The 7,245-nt window shown below is 41.0% G+C and overlaps 1 long non-coding RNA gene across 1 annotated transcript; it reads right to left on the bottom strand.

Moving 5' to 3' along the window:
• Positions 1-1,959: 1,959 nt before the first annotated feature.
• Positions 1,960-6,452, bottom strand: LOC309383749. The gene is made up of 3 exons (XR_014173913.1): positions 6,402-6,452; positions 4,288-4,406; positions 1,960-2,406 (listed from the first exon to the last, which is right to left on the bottom strand). It is a non-coding gene; the product is annotated as an uncharacterized lncRNA (long non-coding RNA).
• Positions 6,453-7,245: the final 793 nt, after the last annotated feature.

The following is a 7,245-nucleotide window of genomic DNA, read 5'->3' as shown; positions in this document are numbered from 1 at the left end:
ATGTCACGTGACCACATTGTTTAGTGATGGCCATCTTGGCAGTCCCAGTTGTCGTTGTCATTGTAACTCCAAGACCCCACATTTGTTAAGCAGGAAGTAGTCTGAGTCCCAGGCAAGGAGTATGGGGACAGTGTATTGGTACCGCAGGGGAGGTGGCGGTACGGTGGATGGGTAGTCAGATGGTTACAGAGTGTTGTGGCCCATCAGCTGCCAGCAGAGCTAACAGAGTCAGACAAGGAGGAGATGGAGGGAATGCCTGGGCCATCAGAGACAAAGGCAGAGCTTGGGTCTTCTGTCCTCCCCCAGGTGGAGAGGCAGCTGTCTTCAGGGCCTCAGCTGAGTGAGGGGGAGGAACAGATGGGGCCCATCCCAGATGTGCATATGCGCAGAGAAGAGAGGAGAGGAGAGCAAAGGAAAACAATAAGCCGGCTCTCAAGGAAAAGTAGTCATGGATGCTAGCCAGCCCCTCTAGAGCTGGGAAATAAATAGTAGGAGTTTGGGAGTGGCCGGTTATTGCAGACAACTGTTTGTTTTTAGGAGACACAAGCAATTTGGATTTCTTGGCCAGGGCTGTTGGGATTAATTACATCTGATTTTTCATTTATCCACGTGAATAAAAGACTGTTCCTACCCTGTTTGAAAAGGGGTTTGTTTTTACTCACAAGTAAATGGCTTATCATTACTTGCTAAGGCTAGGTCAGAACACAGAGTCCCAGATCTCTGAGGCTCCTCAGGAGGAAAAGCAGCAGGAGCAATTTACCCAAGCAACTTGCAAACGTTTTTTTGCCAATTATGTCACAATGCAACCATCATAAATGTGAGTTACTGAGTGTCTAAATCACAATCACATCATCTTGGGATGTTCTATGATGGACAGAACTTTGACGACCAGTAGTGAGTACCCCTTGTTCAGGACCATCATAAACTTGGAATGGTTACTGTGGTTTTAATCCAAGGACTATCTATAATCCTTCTGCCCCCTTAAGATACAAGGATTAAAAACCAAGTGCATGACCTTGACAGTAAGTACTATGAGGAATGATTTTAAAAAACCTGAATATGAAACAAAGAAAAAACAATAAGAGTCTTCAAATATTTGAAGTGCTGTCACATAAAAGAGGAAGTAGATTTGTGCTCAATTATCACAGAGGAAACAGAACAAACATTAAAATTACAAGGTAGGAGCTTCAGGCAAGAACTGGAAAAACGTCCTAACTCTATGAGCTGTCATCCTGTGGAACAGGCTGCTATATTAGTTCTTCACTGGACATTTTTAAGCAGAGTAGTCATCTGTTAAAGATGCTATGGATCCCAAACTAAGCAGGAATTTGGATTAGAAGACTTCTAAGACCTTCCCACTCGATGATTCTATGAATATTGGATCTGCTATGCTGATAAATACTGTTTAGAATAGAAATGATCCATAGAACAACATAGGCCTAATATAATATATTTGCTTGTGTATCAATTTATTTCATATTTGTCCCACTTTTAAAATGAAACAAGAACCAGATTTTATCACTGACTATTCTTCAAAGCCCAGACAGAACGCAACTAAGGGGTGTAAGAATGACCCTGGACAGAATTCAACTAATAATTTATCAAATGGATTTCAAACTAAATAGAATCATGACACTGAGACACTGTTGAAATATATTTCAAAGAAACTTCTCAGCTGACGAAAGCACCATCTAAGGGCTGTTCAGCATAATCAGTTTATTGTTGATTCATTACATGCCATCAAGCTTGCTTTGGATTCCTGGAAATCACATAGATAGAATTTCTTCATGCCAGTCTACCTCTAATTTGTTCTTTCAAATCAATGCATGCTTCCCCACTGTACTGTAACTGAGTCTATCCACCTTGCTGCTAGTTGTCCTCTTTTCTCTCCTTCCCCCTTTCTCAGCATTAGAGCCTCCTTCAGTGAGCTAGGTCTTCACATAAGAAGCGGGATAATTTGAATTTGATCATTTTTTCTTCGAGTGAAAATTCTGGGTTGAATCAATTTATTGTGCATCAAAATATTCCAAAAACCAGAAAAATAAAATAAATAAATAAACATTCCATTGTCCAGATAACATATGATCAAGTATACAGTCAGAAACGGTGTACTCTTTTCCCTCCCATGTCTTTTTCTGCTTGCAAGTTTGTCTTAAGAAACATACACCTTTCCTACAGTATTTCAATCACATTTTCTTGCCCACCTCCTCGCCGCCACCATTCAGATATCAAGTTCCAGAGGGCTTAAGTTCATGGTGTAAATAATCAGAGGCTGATTGAACTGATTGCCTGCCAGCTCACTCCAATCTAGCTGACTTCTGAAAGGCTTTCTTTTACAATGTAAGTATTCAGGTCTTCACTAACAGATTCCAAAGGGGTTGCGTTCTGTTTTACAGAGGACAATGGCTGAGGGAGAAGCAAAGGAAACTATTAGCAATTATTTTTTTTGCCCTGCTATAGAAGCAGTAAAGGGCTTTTGTCACTTTCAGGACCCACAAATGAGCAACAGGAAGGATTTGGTTTCTGGGAACTTGATTTAAATTACCTGGATGATGAGCTTTTCTACAAGATGGATTACACTGCGCAAAGAATGGGATCATAGCAAACTTGGTGAGGAGGGAATTAAGGTGGGAGCCAGAAACCGAAGTTGCACAAAAGCAATGCAAAACGAGAGAGAAGGTGACTATATTTGGGCCTTTTTAAAAAATTGTAATTGTAATTTTTCAAACTGATTTTGGTTTCTATGGATTCTTTCTTGAGAAATAAAGAGTTCCACATGAGTTTGGACTCTTATCCTGGAATAAGCACCATATTCACCCCAAAGCAAGTAAGCAAGCAAGCAAGCAAGCAACGGGTGTGCTTTCCTGTTTCCATATCATAGCCATTCTCCAATAGAAGATAATATCTGTAGTTTAGGATTGAACTATGGGGTCAATAGCAATAGCGTTTAGGCTTATATATTGATTCACTGTGCTTTATTGGATTCTCTTAGTGGTTTACAGAGCCAGCGTATTAGCCCCAACAATCTAGATCCTCATTTTATTGACCTTGAAAGGATGGAAGGATGAGTCAATCCTTGAGCTGGTCAGAATCAAATTCCTGGCTATGGGCTGAGTTAGCCTACAATACTGCATTCTAACCATTGTGCCACCATGGCTCCTGGATCATAACCGACTAAAACTCAACCCTTCCAAGACGGAGTGGCTGTGGCTTCCGGCCTCCCGGTTCAACCAGTTGCTTCCATCTCTGGCCATCGGGGGCGTGCAACTGGCCCCCATGGAACAGGTGCGCAATTTGGGCGTCCTCCTAGATGCCCGGCTGTCCATGGATGACCACGTAACAGCCGTGGCAAGGGGGGCGTTCCATCAGGTTCGCCTGATGCGCCAATTGCGCCCCTTATTGGACCGGGATGCCCTACGCACAGTCACCCATGCGCTAGTGACGTCTCGCCTGGACTACTGCAATGCTCTCTACATGGGGCTTCCCTTGAGATGCACTCGGAGACTGCAGTTGGTCCAGAACGCGGCCGCGCGGGTGATTATGGGGAGGACTAGATACTCCCCTGTAACACCTCTCCTGCGCGAGCTGCACTGGCTTCCTGTAGTCTACCGAGTGCGTTTCAAGGTTTTGATTATGATCTTTAAAGCGCTTCATGGCACAGGGCCTAGTTACATGCAGGATCGCATCCTGCCCCATACATCCCTACGACCAATCCGCTCACACAGAGAGGGACTTCTTCGGGTGCCGTCCGCCAAACAGTGTCGGGGGGCGACACCCAGGAGCAGAGCCTTCTCTGTGTCGGGCCCAGCCCTGTGGAATGACCTCCCCCGTGACATCAGGACTACTTCCGATCTCCGCTCCTTCCGTGTACAGCTGAAGACCCACCTCTTTCAATTATCTGGCCTGGCTCAACCGTAAACTTTTCTTACTCCTCCTGACAGTTCTTTTAAATTTTAAAAACCTTAAATTTTAAATTGTGTTTTACAATTGGGGTATTTTTAATGGTGACTTTTAATTGTCCAATGTGATGTAATTTGTTACCTCCTCCGTGTATGTATGTCCTGTATATATGTATGTTTATGTGTTGTATATGTTTTATATGCTCCACTGTACGCCGCCCCGAGTCCTGTCTGGAAAGGGAGCGGCTAATAAATTTAAATTTATTATTATTATTATTATTGGTACTCTCTGAGCTTGGTTATTTTCTGGCAGATTTTTCATTACTGAACTAGATAATATCATCAGTGCTAGAAGGAGCTGGAGTTTGCTTTCATTTTATCTACTTACACTGTCAGTATTGGGTGGGAGTGGTCCTGATGGTTCCTTAATTGGGTTGTTGTTTGCTTCTTGATTATTATTCTAATGATAATCTTGGTGTTACTCTCTGCTCATCTGAGTGTTCATTGCTAGTGAGATTAAGACAACTCAGACAAATTGGCCATCAACAAGCACATAGACATAAACAACATTTGCATACCATTCGAAAGAGACAATCAAAAATCCAAAAAGGAAACAAAAAGAGCAAAACAGTTTCTCACCTGCAACCAATACCCAGTCCAATCCTCCATCCAACTGAAGGAATAGAGGCAAAAAAAAAAAAACACAACCCCAAGATCTTACAAAACAGGCCTTTTTTTTGTAATGCTTGTCCATGTTACATTTCGCCCACTCCTACCTGCCTTTACAAGGATGACATAATAGGGACAGGAAGTGGTGGGAAATTGGCTCCCACCAACTCTACTTCTGGCATCAACCCTGACTCATCACAGTTGTTGGTGGTGGGGAAGTAAACAGTGACAGCTATTTGACTGGAGCAGCTGATTTATGCCAATCCTGCATTAGCATGAAGTTCTTTTTTTCGGCATAAGAGAGCTTTCCACCTGATTGTGCATGACTGTGGAATTCATTGAACTTGGGGCAAATGTCTCATGTATTTTTCCTCCTTGTTCCCACACTGCACATTGTTTCATTAGCACTGAGGTTAGCAATTAGCTATATGGCTACATTATTCATTGAGTTTTTTGTTTTCCATTTGAAAGAACTCTCTGTCTCGAGGACAAAAGGAAAGGGTTTAAGATCATAACTCATAACCACAGGCTGCCATGTCAGCCTGTTCTATTATTTCATAGGTGTGGTTATGAATACATCAACATGACTTGACTAATATTTTTCCTGAAAGTCTTGTGTGGTAATGGGAATCCTGGATTAATTGTTCATTATGTGTGATACATGCTCTGAGGAGCTGTTGCTGTCAGCTCTAAAGCCTGCAACAAACACAACGTTTAGACCCACTCTGTTTTTTCCTTCTTCCTTCACACAATTTGCCCCATCAGGCAAGAAACTTGGGTGTGATCATGAAGTCATTTTCCCCATTAAATTTAAGAACATTGAAAAACCGAAAGCCAAGCTCTGTAAGATACTGTAAACTTTGGTTTCTTCAGAAGGAAATTCAGCAAAATGTATTTTTAAGCAGATTGGTTGGTTGAGACTTATTGTAACCACGTTGGCAGCAAACATTCTGTTATTTTATTTTATTTATTGGCTGATTTGTGAATTTCCTGGGCTCAGACAAAATTATCTTTAAGAATCCAATTCTTTCAAGCATGAGGAACGGCTTGAAAGACCTGTCACAAAGACAGCATTTATTAGATGAGGATTCCTTTCTTGGTAATAACAAGGTGCCATATGACATCCTTAAGTAGCAACAGGGGAAAGTTGGCTTTTGTGGGCTAGGATCTGCTTCATGTAACATTTGAAGACTACTCTTAAGATGGCAGAGGCGCATACAAGTATAGAGGAGAAAAACTCTGATGGAAATGTTCATATCACTACCTGTACTCCAGAGATGGGTTCCTACCGGAACTGGCAGCGACCCAGGCCTGCCCTGCCCCCGAACCGGTTCTCATATGGTGCTGCCATCTTCATTTTTGGTTCTGTGCATGCACAGATCTATTTTCTTTGCACAATTTCTTATTTTTTCTTTTTTAAATGCTTTGCGCAAACATTTTGCACACACCGAATCAGCAGTAATGCTGGCAACAACCCATCCCTGCTGTACTCATACTCAGTGTGCTATTTCCTTGTGGAAAAAGCATGGCATAGAAAAAGAGCAAATAATAGTGAGTTAAAATAGTGAAAAACAATAACAAATAAAAACAAGCAAATAATAGTGAGTTAAAATAGTGAAAAACAATATTACTAGCAATACACTAAAATAAAATCACAAACAAGATTGGAATTGAAATGCCGAATGGCCAAATCATCAGGAGACATCTGGATGAAGCCTATAAATATCTGGACATTTTACAATTGGACAACAACAAGTATGGACAAGTTGATCAGTAAAAATATATATTCAGAGATTGAGAAAATTGCAAAAAAATAAACACACCCATCCATACCTTTGATAGGATGCACTACCAGCATTATTCACCAAACACAAACTGAACTGCATAGTTTGAACTGAAAAACAAGAAAATTAATGATGTGTATTATAACCTTGTAGTGATATTGATAGATTATACCTGCCCTGGATAAATAGGGGCAGAAGTTTATTTCAAGTCAAACAAACTGTTGAGGAAGAACATCATGCATTGGCTGACTATGTAAAAGACCGCCATGAACAAACATTGCTGCAAGTTAAACATTGGAACTTACTGAGTGTACTGGAAACAAAAGCAGAATGCTTGCAAAGAAAAACATTAAATGGTTAATTTCTGCAAAAGATCTTTGCAGGGGAGAAGTGGAGCTCATTAAAAAAGAAGCTGATGACTTGATTTTGGCTGTGCAAGAGCAAGCTGTTTGAAGGAATGCAGTCAAAGCCAGAATTTTTTTTAAAAATCAATTGTGCAGATTGTACAAAGCAAAAGAGAGAGTGGATCATATATTCAGCTCATACAAGAAAATCACCCAAACTGATCATAATCAACAATAATGCAATAGTAGAGTTGGAAGGGACCTTGGAGGTCTTCTAGTCCAACATAAAAGAGTAACCAAAACAATTCAGTGGAACATTTGTAAAAAATATCATGTGTCAGTAATGAAAAATTGGTGGGAACATAGAACTGAAAAGGTAGTTGAAAACAAGCAGGTAGTTGTCAGTAGTTGTCACAACATTCAGTGCCATATCAAAAATATTGGATGGCACCTAGAAAATCTGTACATTGAGAAACTTTCCACCTGTCAATTTAAAAAGGCTACAGTGCCTGGCTCCGCACATGTACTATCAGATATAGGCTTCCGCCG

The sequence above is a fragment of the Natrix helvetica genome (genome assembly GCF_964273705.1).
Source record: "Natrix helvetica genome assembly, chromosome: 1".
NCBI lineage: Eukaryota > Metazoa > Chordata > Lepidosauria > Squamata > Natricidae > Natrix > Natrix helvetica.
The sequence above is the reverse complement of the archived record's forward strand: the minus strand, read 5'-3'. Positions and strand labels throughout refer to the sequence as shown.